Genomic DNA, 18,753 nt, shown 5'->3' on the forward strand with positions numbered 1-18,753 from the left:
TGAATTCGGATATATCTTTAACATTCAAACTGAATCTATAGATCATGTACGTAAATCACGTGTCTCTATTAATATTTTCGAATAATTTTCAGTAATGTAGTAGAACCATTAGAGAATTATCCACATTATTCACAATACAAAAGCTATATTGTGTTTCTATGGAGAGAGAAGAAAAAATAAAAAAGACTACAAGAGACTAATCAGATATGGTTAAAATTAACTCTGACCATATAATACGTATATTATATGGGAGTGCTATAACCACCCACAACTCTATCTCCTTAATAGATGAGATAGTAGGTTAATCACACTTATTCCAAGAATAAGTTAATCCAAGTCCACTTTGACTGGGTCTCTCTTTATGGATCTTGGGTCATGCCACCATGGGCAACCCAATCGGGTATGAATTTCAAACCTGACCCAATATTCAATATTTCCCACTCGAACATGCGCTAGCATGACATAACGCTTACTTTATCTCAATCTATCTATCAAACACGATCATACTAGCAAATAGACTGTGCAACTACTGAAAACACCTGCATATGGGAGCTTTACACTAGAAATTCAAAAATGAGTCAGCGTAGAGACATCAATCCGAAAATAAAAATAGTGTCTCATATACCTCAAACCCATCTAATTACACTAGTCTAAAAAACATATATGATCCATCAAAAGAGCATGTTTAACCCTCTCAATTCTTATAATATATCTACACTCAATCCACTTCTTATACAAAGCGATGTGAGTTGTCGGCAGTGAATAAACAACAGTGGTGTAATACTAGATGATCTTCCCTTCGCCCTCAAGCCATTTAGGGTTAGAGACAGCTGGTGTAATGTATGCACCTATGGAGAGGTGTAACATATTTTTCTAACTCTACATCAAGTCTCTAACTTTCCGGTAAAATATGTTATTATCTCAGAAATATCAGTATAGAGACAGCTCGTGCAGTGCAGGCACCTGTGGAGACAACTGGCATAGTTGGCATGAAAATATCTGTTTTACCAGAATAACTGATCGGCCAGCCACTCACTTCTGGCCAGCTGGCCTTTGAGTGGTTAGGCTTGGAAAAATACTGTTTTGGTCCAAAAGTGGTGAAAGGTTTGTAGGCTTCTGAGGCTCGAAATCAAGGATTCCTGCTGAGGAAATTGAGCGTTTGTACAACATATAAATTCATCATTGGGTGATTAATCTGTGGTGCCCAAGTCTTAGGGTGGTTAAAAATGGGGTGTTTATAGTCACATTTACTAAGAAAACTTTATGTGACTTAATTACACTCCTACAAAGTTGCTCACCTATAAGTACATAACCAGGAGGGTTTACATAACAGCATACAATAATGTGCCACATGACTCTAAGCGTTTACAAGACAACATACAATAATGCGCCATAGAACTCTAGGTCTTAACTTCGCAACCTTATGAGAAATAAAATAAAAATAAGCTTCTTGATGGCTATAGATCGCTCACAAATGGCTCTCCGCTAATCCATTACTCAAATGAAGTATAAAATCTGATATGAAGGGCACTTAGTTAGGGACATAGGCAACAAACTAAAGTGCAATTCCCAATTAGGAAATATATTGCGCCATCATCCACCTAATATAAACAATACTTAATTCTTTATCTCTACTACATCATTGTGTTGCTGAGTATTAGAAATTTTCTAAGCATCCATTTCTCTTCATAGAACTTTCTAAAAAACAACTCAAATGGACACTCATCACCTTGGTCAAAACTAAAAGTACGAAAGCTCTTATCTAATTGATCTCGACTTCATACGTGCAATGTCAAAAATCATCTCAAAAAATTTGACTTATAGAAGATCAAATAGTCTTAATTAAGATGTGTATCGTAATCTATAAATGTGTCGAGATTGGGGCTAGCTATCATAGCCTTATACATATCCAGTCACAAATATCATAGTGGACTAAATGCACTAATACAGATGCCCTTCTGCGGCTTTCTTACTTACTTGTGTGCAACCATTGCGAACAAAGTTACATATTCGCATGAAAGCAAGATGCTATAAGCGTGTGGGCCCGAGAGGGTCTACTCAAACCATCCATGCCATCTTCTCATTAATGTAATTAAATACAACAAGCCATCGGTTTATGACCAATGTAATAAATTAATTTTAATCATCATAATGTGTGAGTTCTCAAAGACAAGTGTAAAGGTTTAGGCTCAACTGGGTAATGACTCATGACTAACTCATGTTCACTAGATCATAAAATAATGTTATGGAGATATCAAGTGCGCCTTAGTCGTAAATTTAACTAGTAAGTGTTTATCCCTTGCACCTTCATGTTAATTTTATTCTCCATACACTTTACTCCATCTAGTTGAAACATGACGATACTCCTCTTGCCATCTCTGTTTCTCGCATCATAGTTAGTTGCAATTGATTCTACCATCCACAAGAATGAGAAAATAAGCTATCAATCTATGACAGCTCCTAAAGCAACTTAAGCGCGAATTAGGCTAAAGAGTTTAATTCAACACAATGCTCTTAGGAGCGATGCGTCAAATTCTTAGAGTCATAACAACCTTGTCGGCCTTGACCTTTTCATTACTATGTTATAACTTTTGCACTTAGTGGTAAACGCTATTCAAAAGCTTTAGTCTAGCTAAGGAATCATACAAAGAAGCACCTCGTCATATCTCACACTCAAGTGTGAAAATAGTAAATGTCCAAACTTAGACAAGTTGGCAGTACTAATAGATTTTTATAGCCACTAAGTGTTAATCTTCTCACTTAGTGTTAATAGATTTTGAAGCTTCTAAGCGCTAATCTCTTAACTTTAAATGACACATTAGTGCACATTGTCATAGTGCGTGAAATTTTGCTCCATCTACTCCCATCAGTTGGTAGAGAGCAAAACACTATTCATATTGGCTACTCGTCTTACATTTAATGACTAACTCATTTAAGCTCGAATTTCTTGGATGACGTGACTCTTGGATAGTGCTTTATCCAATGATAACAACATTATTACAAGTCAAATTACAAAGTCAATCCGCGCAGCTCAATAGTCATGATCATATCTAAATCTATTAAGGGCGTATGGATTTCATAACTTCAAACTCGCCAATCAAAACTACTTAGCATACCGCTAATCATAGCGCATGCATCTGTTTTTATTGCGCCAAACAAGGCAACAAAACCATGGCGACGTTGAGTTATGTTTCTTTACTTTGGTTCAATTGAGGTTTGACTTAAAGTCTCCAAGACATTTTACTCATCTAAAGAATAGGATTACATTGTTCACATTTGAACATCTCTACTAAATTTAGGTCAACTAAATTAACTTTCATAAGCTAAGTCAATTAGAGAGGGAGAAAAATATGCATTTGGATTAATTTGATTAGCATATTACAATATAATTTTGCTACAAAAATCTAAATTAAATAATGATAATATTACACTAGTCGCAAGATTGAAAATCCGCTATACTTGTAATCATCTCTTACCCCACAAGTAATAATTATCTAAAATTTAATTTAATTCATGCACAAAATATTAATTTTGAAGAGTAAATCTATAAAAAAAAATTCTTAACCGAACAATCTCCTACTAACTATGGCATGTCTAAAGCATGAAAAAATATTTAATTTCACATGATAACATCTCAATGTAATTCATAAAAGAAAACATGCTAGAATATTTAATCATGGAATTAAAATTTGCCAATATAAATAAATCATGTTATTTAAAATAACAACATACTACAAGTTCTAATCAATTAAAAGAACTTATATGCTAGATACAGTATTTCAATAATACCACAACATATTTCTAATAATTTATGGAATTTTCTAGAATTACAAGTAATTAATAATTACACAAAAAAAAATTAGAAATAAATATTACAAAATCTGAAAAAATGAAAAATTCTTACCAGTAAGTAATATTGCATAGTCTACTGTAACAAATTCAAGTTCAGAATCCAAGTCATGTTCTCCCAAGGGCAATTTAACATAAAAATATTGAGTTATTCATTAATAAAAAATATTTTATTTTTCAAAAAATTCTTAATCTTTAGCATATTGTAGAAAAATAAATTATAAGTCCAACGGTAGAAGTTATGCTTCAATCAGAATTATAATGAACAATATAAAAGCAATTAACGTCATTTTGAATTAAAAAAAAAACAAACAGGGCCTTAGATCATCAGCAGCCAAACTCTCATTCAGCGCTTACGTCAGCGCACGCGCGTGTCAACCCTTGCCAGCGCTTACGTCAGCACAGACTCACTGATGTCATTATCACAGGTCAGCCGCTCGTCAGGAAGACGTCATCAATTTCGTCTCCTTTTCCTACTCCAATCCTACAATTAGGATTTGAATTTTCTCCTCAACCGTAAGTCAGAATCAAGCCTATAATATACCGTTTCGAAGCTCTCAAAATAAGGATTCCAAAAATGTAATTTCCATAACATGAAAATGAAGCACGTAAAAACAGGATGTAGTCAAAATTACGAAGATAAAATATAAATTTATATTTTCTCAAAATTCGACCGTCTAATTTTTCAAAACTTTGCAGATGTGATTTAAATAATATGGATTACGACATATATGAAATTTAGTACAATCAGAGATAGTTCAAAAAACATCAATTTTTATGCACAAATCATATCTATACATATATTTGTGCACAAAGAACACGAAAAATCCAATAATGGCTTTGATATCAATGTAGAAAAAATAAGAAATAATACACAGTGAAAATAAACTAATTCGATCATACCTTTCATGCTCAAACCGAATCCATGGATCTTGTGGGTGAATCACCTACCTCTATTAATGTTTTAGAATAATTCCTAGTAATGGATCTTGGGTCATGCCATCATGGGCAACCTAATCGGTTACAGGTTCTGAACTTGACCCAATTTCCAATTGTTGGTGAAAATACCAGAAGAATTATATTTTATTGATAAATAATATAAAGAAAATGAGATACAGATAGATCAGACTAAGGCACAAATATCTCGTTTTTTTTAAGGAGATCAAACTTAATGCAGTAGGAAGAATCCAAATACCGATGCAACAGTCACTAAACTATGACTTGTCCCCTCCAGAAAACAACAGCTCGACCACTTGTCATATTATTCGGGCCAACTCTGCACAAGATGGTGCATCCAAAGCTTCAAAAAAAAAAAAAAAAAAAAAAAAAAAAAAAAAAAAAAACCTTTTTTGGCTAGTAATCTCTCAAGTGTAAAAAATAGTTGGTCTAGAAAATAGTAGATGAGAAGAGCAATTTATAAGCCTCTATGACCTTACAAATTACACCAAAAAATAATGACCATTAAACTAGAGAAAAGGGAGTCCCAAAACCTTAAAATATAACTTACCACCAAGCCCATGACCTTCCAATTGATCTCCATTCATGAACAAAATAAAAGGTCACAAAAAAAAATAATAATAAGATTCATGAACAAAACAAAAGGTCATCAAAATAAATAAAAGATATTAAAATGGTCCAACAATCCCCCACTCATTTTAATATCAATAAGGACAAGAGAGATTACCAAACAAAGATAGACTAATATGCATCATGAAGGTGTGCTCTACATTGAACCTTCATTAGTGAAATATCAACCTCTACTCCAGAGTCAGTAGTGGTCTCAAACTTGAACTATGACTACTTAGGGGGAATAAAGTATTACTGCTCACACATAATGATCCAGATGTTGACATGAGCTTTTAATAGCCAGCATATTACGGCCTTGTGCTTATCCCAGTTTTCATGAACATATTTGAGAACAAGCCTTGTTCTCATAGAAAGCGACCTTATTTACATCCTCATGTAGGTGAAATCTGTCAAGGATGTTTCTGTAATTTACACACCCCACCGAACAAAAGCTACAAAATTTCATTAAGAGTATAAAAACTCAACCTTCTAACATTACAGGACAAATGTACTTACATCATAGGGAGGGACAACAAAATATTAAGGAGTGCATTTTTTACAACCACCATATAATTTTATAGGCTTCAAACCCATCCCCCTCGATATGTTTCAGACCCTATCTTTTGTCAAGGCCTTGGTTAACGGATCCGCAAGATTATCACAAGATTTTACATAATTCACAGTTATGATGTCATTGCTCAAATAGGATCTCACATTACTGTGCTTCCTTCGAATAGGTCTGGATTTACCATTATAAAAATGGTTGTTCACTCTATCAATAGTAGTAGTGCTACCACAACGAATTAACATAGAAGGAATTGGTTTTTCCTAAAAAGGGATTTCATGTAACAAATCTCTTAATTAATTCGTTTCCCACATGCTGAAGCTAACTCTATAAGCTCAACTTCCATTGTAGAATTTGCAATTATAGTCTGTTTTTTAGACTTCCAACATATAGCACCACCACCCAAGGTAAAAATAAAACCCAAAGTAGAGAGAGAATCACCTGACAAAGTGTTTCAATCGACATCACTATATCTCTCAAGTACCGCAGGATACTTATTATAAAACAAACCATAATTTTTGGTACCAGATAAATATCTCATAATTCTTTTTATGGCTAGTCAATGATCTCGACTTGGCTTGCTAGTAAATTTGCTGAGTACTTCAACAGCATATACAATGTCAGGTCTAGTATAACCAGTAGGATATCTCAAACTACCAATCATGCTAGCATATTCCTTTTGATTAATCACTTCTTTTTTTTCATTTGTTACAACAGATAAACGTATGATTGCATCCAAAGAAGTAACAACATGTTTACAGTCTAGAAAGTTATATTTCTTTAAATTTTCTCAACATAATGCGATTGATCAAGAAAAATGATATCATTAGTCATGGTAATTTTAATTCCCAAAATAAAATTGGCTTCACCAAAATCTTTCATATCAAAGTGGCTATTACGCATATTTTTAGTCTCATTTATAATATGCAAATTAGAGCTAAAGATAAGTAGATCATCCACATATAGGCTAATAATCACATATGCATTCTCACAGGTTTTGTAATACATGCACTTATCACATTCATTAATCTTATAGCCATTCTTAAGAATGCATGAATCAAATTTCTCATGCCACTATTTAGGAGATTGTTCTAAACCATAAAGGAATTTAGTTAGCTTACACGCTTTGCTTTCTTGGCCAGGATCCACAAAGCCCATGGGTTGGTCCATGTAAATCTCCTCATCTAGATCTCCATTTAAAAATACTGTTTTCACTTCCATTTGATGAATTTTTAAATCATGAATTGCAGCCACTACTATCAACATTCTAATGGATGTAACTCTAGTAACCAGAGAAAAAGTATCAAAGAAATCAAGATCAACTTGTTGCTTAAAACCTTTATCGACAAGCCTCGCTTGATATTTATTTACGTTTAAGTTTTTTGCGAAGGACCCATTTACACCCAATAGTTTTACAACCTGGAGGTAAATCCACTAGCTTCCATGTTTTATTTGAAAATAGTGAATCTATCTCATCATTTACAGTACCTCTCCAGAAAATAGTATCATGAGATGACAAAGCTTCTTGCACCGTAAAAAAAATTTCTTCCACATTGTAAAGATAATAGTCAAGGCCAAAATCTTTTTCAACTCTAGCTCGTTTACTCCTCCTTGGTTGGATTTAAGAATTTTATTGGTCTTTAAAAACTTGAGATGAAGTAGAAGAGTTATGCATGAATTTTCAAAAATTATTTGACCCCCACTATTTGTAGATTTGAAAGGAAATTTATTTTCATAAAAAATAATATCACCTGATTCAAAAATAATAGTATTTTCTATATAAAAAAAATCTATAAGTTGTACTATGCAACGCATACCCAAAAAAAGCACAAGTGGTAGCTCGTTCACCCAATTTAGGTCGTTTAAGATTTGTAAGCCTCACAAAAGTTAAACAACCCCAAACCCTCAAATAACCTAGATTTGGTTTATGCCCTAGCCACAACTCATAAGGTACAATTTTAATCTTTTGTGTGGCACTCTATTAATCACATAGCAATCTGTCAAAATAGCCTCGCCTCAAAGATTTGAAGGAGCACTTGAATCAATAAGCATAGCATTCGTCAAGTCAATAAATGTTCTATTTTTTCTTTCAGCTACGCCATTAGATGAAGGTGAATATGGTTGAGTAGTCTAATGAATAATTCCCAAAGACTGAACAAAATAGTTGAATCCAAGAGATTCATACTCCCGACCTCTGTCACTTTTAATTCTCTTAATCTTTTTATCGAATTGATTTTTCACTTCAAGAAATAATTCTTTAAATTTCTCAAAAGCATCACTTTTATTTTTTAATAAATATACGTTTGTATATTTTGAAAAATCATCAATAAAAATGATAAAATATCGATTACCACCACGAGTTAAAATTCCTTCAAACTCACACAAATCAGTATAAAATAATTCTAGCAATTTGATATTTTTCTCAACACTTTTATAAGGCATCTTGGTAATTTTTGCTTTACTGCAAACTTCACATTTCTCAAAAAATTTTGTCACTTTAGGAATCAATCATAAACTACTCATGATTCCTACATATTTACTGTTAATATGACACAAACGAGCATGTCAAAAATTAATAGAAGACAACATATAAACCGAATTGGTAGATGGTTTATTAATCTCAACATTTAGTTTGAACATCCCATAACAAGCATAACCTTTACCCACAAAAATACCCTTTTTAGTAATCACATATTGATAAGATTCCATCGTTTGCTTAAAGCTAGCCTTATTCAACAAATAACTTGACATCAAATTCTTTCTCATGGACGGTGTATAAAGCACTTCTTTTAAAGTAAGCACACGTCCGGAGGTGAACTTAAGGTCAACCTCACCACTCCCAAGAATCTTGGTTTGACTAGAGTCACCAAGCATAATTGTTTTCTCGTCATCAAAGGGAGTATACACCTTGAACCAAGCTTTATCATAACAAACATGTCTATTAACATCAGAATCTGCCCACCAACCGTCCATATAATTAACTATGCAAATGTTTGTAATCATCGCCACAAATGGCTCCTCGATAACGTTAGCCTTTGGGGCAAATACAGGTTTTCGAAATTTGCAAGTTCGAGCAATATGCTCACTTTTGCCACAGACAAAGCATACAAAATTTTGTGAAGGTGGTGGACCTTAGTTCTTATTTGGATTAATCCATTTATTGTGAGATTTACCATAATTCTTCATATTCTTTTTATAAGGCTTCAAATAAGCATTCTTGGAATTGTAACATTTAGATAAGTTATTATTTGTTGAAACAAAGTTTACCTTTATAGTGGAATTGTCATTACCTTCTTGTGTTATTAATGCATCTTGGCCTCTAGCCTTCTCTTCGACTCGGATGCGAGTGATCAACGCTTCTAAGGAAGTCTCTTTTTGTTTCTGGCGCATGCTCTTTTGGAATTCTCTCCAAGATGGTGGTAACTTGTCAACAAGTCCTGCAACTACCAAGTTGTCACCAACCTTGATGCTTTCAGATCTTACTTATGCAACTATCATTTGGAAAACTTGTGCTTTCTTCACAACAGATTTTTCATCCACCATTCGGAAGCTAAAAAATCGACTAGCTACATACTTTTTTGCTCCTGCCTCTTAAGTATCATACTTAGTCTGTAAAACTTTCCAAATTTCTTTGTGAAAGTGTAAATGGTGTCATAGTAATCATAAAATTGATCAGCAAGACAATTTAAGAGATAAAAATAACACTTATACTCATCTGTATTGTATAAAGCCAATTTTGCTTCATGTGTCTCGTAGTTTTCATCATTCATCTTCCCGGTTGGGATTTTGTTTGGGTTCTTCTCAGTAAAAACATAAGCAACTTTCAAAAGGCTGAGGTAAAATAAAACTTTTCCTTTCCACCTTTTAAAATGAACTCCCTTGAACTTGAAAGGCTTATTGAGATCTCTAATTCCGTCATTGATTTTTTTTTGTACTTGTTCCATTTTGATCTCTTTAAAAATTGTTGGTGAAAATACTAGAAGAATTATATTTTATTGATAAATAATGCAAAGAAAATGAAATACAAATAGATCAGACTGAGGTACAGATATCTCGTTTTCTTTAAGGAGATCAAGTCCACTGCGATAGAAAGAACCCAAATACCAATGCAGCAGTCACTAAACTATGACTTGTCCCCTCCATGATAGAATACACTGCTGGAAAAAGGGGCTTTAGAGGCGTTTAAAAAACGCCGCCATAGGTCCCAAAAACGCCGTCTAATCCTTTTGTGACGTTTAGCGCCAAACGCCGAAGATGCGGCCGTCGCTATAACTTTATGGCGCTTTAGAAACGTCGCTAAAACACCGCTAAAAGTTCTACTAAAGGGTAGCATGACGTCACCATACTATTTAGCAATGTTTTAAAACGCCATCATATCTTCCTTTTAAAAAAAATCCAACCGTTAGTGTGATATTTAGCGACATTTTTAGAAACGCAGCGATAGGCTTTTTTTTAATTTTTTAATTGTGCTAATTTTATGTGATTGAACTAAAAAAATACCTATAATAAAACTGAAAATTAACACTAATATGAAGTTGCTATGTTTAAAAGCCTTTCTACAGCCTATAATAGGTCACACCATAATAGTGAGCTTAAAAGTCTTCCTGTTACATTAATGTACATAAAATCTTCTGAGAATGGAAGTTTATCCAACTTAACATTGCCATTCACCCAACATCCATATCCACAAGAAATGCCCAAAACCAGAGGAATTAAAACAAGCATATCATATGATCTCCACAGATACAAATTCTCAATTGAGTGTTGAAAAAATAATAAAAGTAAATTGGGAAGAAGTGCAGGAACAAATAGTTGTTTTCCTAACATGTTTATTGATTTCTCATTAAACAAACAGTAGCCAGAAAGGCCAAAAAACATGCCATTTTAGCACTCAAAAAAAAAAAAGGGAATAGGGGTCTCAATCATCCAACAACAATCTAATAGTGAAGGCAATTAGAATTGTCTTAAAACACAAATTCACTCTCTCTCCCTCTCTCTCTCTCCTGTAGAATATAAGTTCCAGAATAGAGCAGCAAAAAAATACAAAAAATCCCTGGAAAGAACCCATTAATTCAATAAAAAAATTGGCTCCGATTATTCCCAAAATAGCAGCAAATGTCCCAGCAGTAGAACAAAGTCAAAAGCAACCTGCATTCTACTTGGACAAAAAAATGTAATTATTATAGTATACTTGATATAATTGAAAGATATGCAACTTTAAAAACAACAAGGAGGTAATAATAATATGTTTCGGTGTGAAATCCTTCTAAAACCTCAAAAGCATGGAAAAGTGATGCAAATAAATGGTTTCATCCAACCAAAGTGATTCAAATAAATGGTTTCATCCAATCAATATATTCAATTACACACCCAAACCAGCAATCAGAATTTCAACGTCAGAACTAGAAAAGATATAGCAAAACCCAATTCACAAACACCAAAGATGAGCCCAAATATTTTGGAGTCACTTCTCCTTTAGAATTCAAAAGTCCCTAATCTATCCTATGCACATTTTCAGAGAAGAAGAGCATTGCCAATACAAGTGAAACCCGTAAACATCTAATGACACGAGGAGACATTCAGATATGGATAACTCTTTCATCCTCAATATTCATGCTTAAATATTAGTTGGAATCAACTCCCCAACACCACTAATGACACCCTTCCCATACACTTTGAAAGGAGTTTGATGTAAAGTAATACACTCCCTCTTTACATCTGGAAACTTTAAATCACAAAGCTCCATCTACTATAAAAATCTGCCTAACTAAGTGGCCAACATATCTTTCTAACAACTGGATTCATAGAATAGGAAAATAGCATAAATGAAAACACTACTTCCATGACTAAAGAAAGCACCAAAGAGCATGGATGTTCCAGTTCTCTTCAAAACATAATATTGAGAATGCTCGTTCAATGAGCAATTCAATACCAATTCAATCCAAGCTCTTATACGTTCAGTAGTGATCTTGTATATCTAAGCAACCAATAGTAGGACTATTACATTACCTGGCTCATTTTAGAACGAAGCCGAGCTGATCTTGTGAGGCAGAGCCTGGCTGCAAGACCCATTCTCTGAATTTGAGTCTCATCGATGTTTCCTTCTAGATTCAGATCGAGTATGCTTCTTAGATTTCCAGTCTCTAGTTTTAATTTTGCCTGAATATAAATCTTCTAAGTTATATACACATAAACATAACTTATAAGTTGTAGGCAGTGAAACTGTGAAATTTTCATGTCAAAGAAAAAGACCCTTACCCACATGACCAAGCTTTCTTGGCCCTTGTCAGCGTCAAAAGTGATCGCTTTCCTCCCCGATAACAATTCAAGAAGAACCACTCCAAAAGAGTACACATTGACCGTGTCGCTGACTTTGCCATACATGAAATACTCGGGAGCAAGGTACCCAAAAGTATGTATTCTGGGAATTGTCAAGGCTGGAAAAACCCATCTCAAAGCTTCCACCAGATGAAACTATGGTATTGTTGCCTGTAATCACTGTTGTTTATTCTCCAAGCATTCCAAAAATTATTTATTTTGTAATCATTGTTGTTTATATTGTTATATTGACTTCGCTAAAGAGCATGTTGATAAGGTGTGCGCGATTAATATTGAAATAACTTATAACTTAAGAGAAAACATCTGAATCAGTTTCCTAGGACGTCCACAATAACTTGTGAGAACAATTAACATGTACTTTTGATTGTATCCACAAGCTTCCATAATCAGCTTCCCAATTTAGTAAATCCACAAAACATCACTAATGCTGTATATTCTTCTGTATCATGACTCGGAAATGGTGGGACTAACTCCACTACCTCTTTGTTTTCTGTAAGGGCTGCTCACAACATTTTAATTCTCATAAAACTTTCTAGGATAATCCTTACCTTACTAGCCAAAAAAACACTGCAAGTCATCATAGGACTGAAGTATCTTCTTGTAATCTTGAAGTAGTAGAAATATACATACCATTTTGCCCAGAAACTATGAAATCGTCAATGTATTCATGAACACTAATCCAAAATGCAAGAATTGCCAATCCAAATGCATGACCGCCTATGATATCAACCAAACTGTGCATCCCAAGGTCAATTCTTCCTAACAAGACAACCAAAATTTTAATTTGAAATTGCATAAAGAAAAAAGTAAAAAAGTTAGAAAATAAGCCATAAAGTGGGGGAAAAATCAAAACTTAACCATGTAGGATATGAGGTAACTGGATTATGCCCAAGAGAAATTAGTTAGTAAGTTTTACATTATAATAGGATGCTAAAGCATGAGGTGAACATCTGCTAGCAAAAAGTACAAGAAGTACAGATCGGTCATAACTAAATAAAAACATATTATAAATAAAAAACGCTGCCTAAACCCATTTTTCCTATTCGACACTTATTCACTACATAAAGAGAACACATATGAAAGCCTTAGATATATCATGTAACAATAGAGCTAAGTGACTCCAATGATAATATTCAAGTGTTATAGGAAAATCCAGATTTAGCATCAATGAAATGCTTACTTACCAAATAAATGGAAAGGAAAAACACATAAATAAAGAGTGTAAAAGAAGACTCATAGTTGAAACCATGAGATCCGTCATAATTTTGCATCTGTTTTATACTCAAACTTTGAGTCAACACCTATTGAAGGAAGGGGAAAACCGAAAGAAAAGAAACAAAAATATAAAACATTCATTGTTTAAAGGCCTCCAGTTGCATTGTTTAAATCCAATTCCTCAAGTGCTTCAATTAAACTAGGCAATGGGATGAGTTGCACACTTGATGAGTATGTAGTATGCAACAGCTGTATTTGTTTTATTTCTATTTGTAGAGTTGAGATGTCAAATACCTAACAGTATTTGAAAGAGTGGTAGATGATTTTTTGCATTTACTAGTAAAAGTCCAGACATTAGAGTAGGCAATTAATGCAAAATGAAAAATGAAAATGATAACAAACTACAGAATGAGCCAAAAAAGATTATTCAGAATAGGCCATTGACTCAGTAAGAAGATAAATTCAGTTTAATAATGCTAACTGCACAGTTGAGATTCAACTAGTTATCAGAAATCTAATCTTCCCGCAACAAATTCCCACAGTTTGGCTAAGCTATCGGCTAGATTTTAACCATACACGAGTGTAAATGATCTCAAATCCAACAACTGTCATAATCACAAGCACATTTGGCATTTTCTCAAAACAAAAAACAACATATTAAGGAAGAATGACAAAGCAAACAAAAGAAGAAATTGAACAGGCTTCCAAGCAAATAAATACCAATAGCAGGTTCACAGGTCATACATACAAAGCTCAGAAATAGGTGAAAACAATACTGAAACATGTCAAAACCCGTATTTCCTGTAGTGAGATAATGTAAAATTACAGTACTGAAAGAAAACAGGCACGAGAAGAAAAACTTAAAACATGTCAAATATAAATATGTAAATATTGTGCTCTATAAAACCCCAAGTAATAGAAAACAGGCACAACAAATACTAAATGGAATCAACAAAAGCCTAAAGCTCATCTTTAAAGAGAATTCACCCAAAAACAGTCATAAAATAAAATAAAAAATCATAACAAGTTCAAATCCTGATTAAAATTGTAGTTTCTTGCTTACAATTTCAATTTCAATAACCAAATCGAGAGAGACGGGAAGGAAGAGCTTGAGAGAGAGAGAGAGAGAGAGAGAAATCGATACCTCGCTGGTGCAGATGGTGGTGGCGGTGGAGCTTCGAAATCGAGAGAGAGAACTTCAAAATCGAAATCGCTCTGAGATGAAATCACTGAGACCGATCTGAATCTCTGAATCTCAAAGATGAATCTCTGAGAATAATAAGGGTTTAGAGAGGGTTGACCGAGAGAGAAAGATATCTAGAGAGAGAGAGACGGTGGAGCTCACCTTAGTAGACGATGGTGCTCGCTACCTCACCGATGGTGGTGGTGTAGCTTCGAAATCGAAATCGAAATCGAAATCGCTCTGAATCTCACAGATACAGATGAATCTGTGAGAATGATAAGGGTTTAGGGAGGGTTGAGAAAGGCGAGATTTGAAGGCGTGAGAATGATAAGGGTTTACAAAGGCTTTGACCATTATTCACAGATTCAAAATAGGCGCGTGAGGCCTAACGCATTTGGAGGCGCTTTTAAATGCCTCTTATTACAAAACGGTATCGTTTTAATTAAAGAAACATGTGACGTTTTTAAAACGTCGCTACATGTTAAAAAAAGTGACGTTTCAAAAAGCATCATTAAAAAAAGGCCACCAAAACCCGTATTTCTTGTAGTGATAGCCTGACCACTTATCGTATGGTTCAGGCCAACTCTACATAAGATGGTAAACCCAAAACTCCACCAAGAAAAAATACATTTCTTTGGCTAGTAATCTCTCAAGTGTAAACAATAGTTGGCCTAGAAAAGAGTAGATGAGATGAATAATTTATAGGCTATTAGGACCTTACAAATTACACCAAAAAATAATGACCATTAAACTAAAGAAAAATGAGAGTCCCAAAACCTCCAAATATAACTCACCACCAAGCTCATGACCTTCCAATTAATCTCCATTCATGAACAAAACAAACTAAAAAAAATAAGATTAATGAACAAGACAAAAGGTCACAAAAAAATAAATAAATAAATAAAATATATTAAAATGGTCGAACACCAACAAATAGAAATTGAGAAAATAAGAAACAAAGAAATCCCATTTTTTATCTGTGGAGGCATTTGTCAAGAGAAATAAGAAGATAAAATAGAAATAAAAATAGCTTCTCAATGTAGGTCTCGGATATTTCTTTGTTCCATAACTTGGGGCTCTTTGCAACTAATCAATTAAAACTTCTCAAATGTACTACTAGCTGTGCATCAAAGATGCAAGCATCAGTTCCTCCGAGAGGATATCTCTCTTTTTGTAATTTTTTTTCTCTTCACAATTCTAAAATCTTACTGCAACCAGTGTATTGCGATTTTTTGAGTAGCAACTCTTTTTATTGTTGTTGTTGTTGTTTTTTTAAAGTTTGGAAGACTAATATTGCCGTGATAATGAAGGAGGGAACAGAAAACGATGGAGAACAGAGTGTTTTCTAACTTCTTTGTAATTTACAGGCTCCTAGATTGAAGCCTCCAAAAGTCAAGATTGGTGGCTTATATGTGTGCTTTTGCTTGACTAGCCTAATAAATTAAAATATAAAATCTTCTAAAGTTTAATTGTCTTTTATAAAATACATTGTTAATTGATTCACAACTTAGACAATATATCAAGTAAATTTATACGTATTTCCTTCATTGTTTGATATCTTATGCTTGTCCATGTCCACAATTTATTGACTAAACAAAATCTTATTTTATAACTTACAACATAAATTAATTATAAAAGAATTGGACTCACTTAATTAAGTCCCACATTTAATTAAAAAGTTGACACTATTCACCAAAAGTTAACAATTACGACTGCACAATTCACAATCTTAATTTTTCCTTACAAACTAATTTTTACAATTTTTTAATACACATTTTTTAATAAAAAGTCAAAAAATTAACCCAAACATCCATATTGATCTCCTATTTTTTAGTTCAATTTTCTGGTGAGAACAGAGTTTTCAATGTGCTTATCACCCTCTAACCCTTCTTTTTTTTTTTTTTTTTTTTTAAGAAAAAAAAAATGCCAAATCATTTTAAATAAATAACTGAGAAGGAAGATTAGAAAAGCAACAAATGGGGAGCCTGATCTATCAATATTTGCCGATATTATAACCTTTTAACTATATATTGATAGGTATTTCGATATTATTATGTACAACCAAGACTCAGTGGACTTTTCTAAAAGTGGCTGGAACTTAAAATTCATTTTGAAGAACTTCAAAACTTTTCCAGCCAAAGTTTACAGCCCCACTGTTTCCTCTCCATCTTTTTATACAACTTTAGTCACAAAACATGAATATCTCCGAAACAAATTAAGGAAAAAAAACTCACCGGACCAAACCATTAGTTAATTTATTTGACAAGTAAGTCAAAATCATTCTTATTTGGAACAAACAAGCCATATTCACACACTTGAACAGTTATGATTATCGCTCCGACTCTGACCTTAAGAACTGGGTAGAAGGTTTCCATGACAATCATACAAAATTTTCCCGGAAAAATCAAGCGGCCTGCACTTCTCTCCCATCATGATCGTCCTCCTCCACACCGCTTCATCGCTGCCATCAAAACCTTCATCTTCATCTTTTTCTTGTTCATCTTCATACTGATCAACTTTCCTCCAAGAGATCATCTTAACCATCAACAGAGCTTTGCTACTTAAATTGCTCTGCAACCTCGCAATCGGCTTCTTCTTGTTCCCCAATCTCACAATTCTCTCTTTCTTCCTCCGTGAGAGTGTTCTTGTCATGGCCCTGCGAGAACCGCAGATAAATGTCACCCTAGAGAATACAGAGAAGACCCCCATTAGTTTACCACTCAATATAAGCTCACAAAGAGAGAGAGAGAGAGAGAGAGAGAGAAGTGTGTTTGGTGCATCATTGTGGTTTGTGGGCTGCATTATAAGAAGAAGAAGAAGATGGACTAAGACCAGTAGCAGGGAGGGAGTAGAAGGAACCATGGCCACTAGTCAAAATTAAATTGAAAGAGAAGACTTTTGGGGTCTAATGGGGACCAGGAATTATCCAATTGGGAGGTGACACGTCTATTTCCGCGTGTTGTATTGATGCTGACATGTCGTGTTATAGTTGGGTCTAGTGCCTTAGTTGAATGCAACGTGTTTTACCAGTTAATATTGAATTGACCCGTTGACTCAGGTGACTTTGAATTTGAAGTTTTTGTTTCAATGAGACAGTTAACTATATCATCTTTGCAAATGGTGGCCCCAACGAGTTAAGTTCACTGGAATAATATTTTGATGAGATGGGCTAGTCTGGTAGTTGAAATTTTAGGCCCAACTTTTATCTGACGGGCTTGGCCTAATCAGGCTTGCGTGTAGGTTAACCAACTACCTCTTGTGAGCCAAGATTAAATTCAATATTTTTTTAAATATAAATAAATGGGGTAGTTACATGTAGGTCCTAATAAGTAGACGTCTAATAGATCTTATAAAAAAAATTATTATAAAAAAAGTCACTAATTATAAGTTTTAACTACAATTTATAAAAATCATGATTAAAAAAAGTCACTAATTGTCAATTTTTAGTGACATATATTAAAAATTATCATAAAAAAATTATTTTTAGCGACAATTTTACTAAAACTTATTTTCAAGTCCCATCAAGTCCTATTGAAAATAAGTCTTGATAAAATTCTCGTTAAAAATAATTTTTTTGTGACAATTTTTTACATACGTCGTTAAAAATTAACAATTAGTGACTTTTTTTTGTCATGATTTTTATAAATTATCGCTAAAACTTACAATTAGTGTCGTTTTTTTAATAAATTTTTTTAAAGAACCTATTAGACAATAAATTTACTTATTAAGACCTACATATAAGTCCTCCTATATCTTTCATAATTTTTGTCAAACTCGCGGGTTGAGTTGATAGACAAACCAAACTACCAAATCCTAAGCCTGGCCAAACCCAATTCTCATTTGAGTTGAGCTGACTCGACAAGGTACCGGTTTGGATTTAATAAAAATTAGACTAGTTTTCAAATCAAACAATGACCCAAAGCAATGATCATACTTGGTTTGTTTTAAGGGTAAAATACAGCGGGTGATTTATTTTTTTACAAATACATGAAAATTTTTAGAATTATAATCATTAATGTTTATAAAATTTTCAATT

At 33.6% G+C, this 18,753-nt stretch overlaps 1 long non-coding RNA gene across 1 annotated transcript; it reads right to left on the bottom strand.

Moving 5' to 3' along the window:
* Window positions 1–10,366: 10,366 nt before the first annotated feature.
* Window positions 10,367–17,758, bottom strand: LOC114309009 (uncharacterized). The gene is made up of 4 exons (XR_014365965.1): window positions 14,679–17,758; window positions 12,239–13,078; window positions 11,990–12,139; window positions 10,367–11,135 (listed from the first exon to the last, which is right to left on the bottom strand). It is a non-coding gene; the product is annotated as an uncharacterized LOC114309009 (long non-coding RNA).
* Window positions 17,759–18,753: the final 995 nt, after the last annotated feature.

The sequence above is a fragment of the Camellia sinensis genome, chromosome 1 (genome assembly GCF_055761805.1).
Source record: "Camellia sinensis isolate YWXY chromosome 1, ASM5576180v1, whole genome shotgun sequence".
Lineage (NCBI taxonomy): Eukaryota > Viridiplantae > Streptophyta > Magnoliopsida > Ericales > Theaceae > Camellia > Camellia sinensis.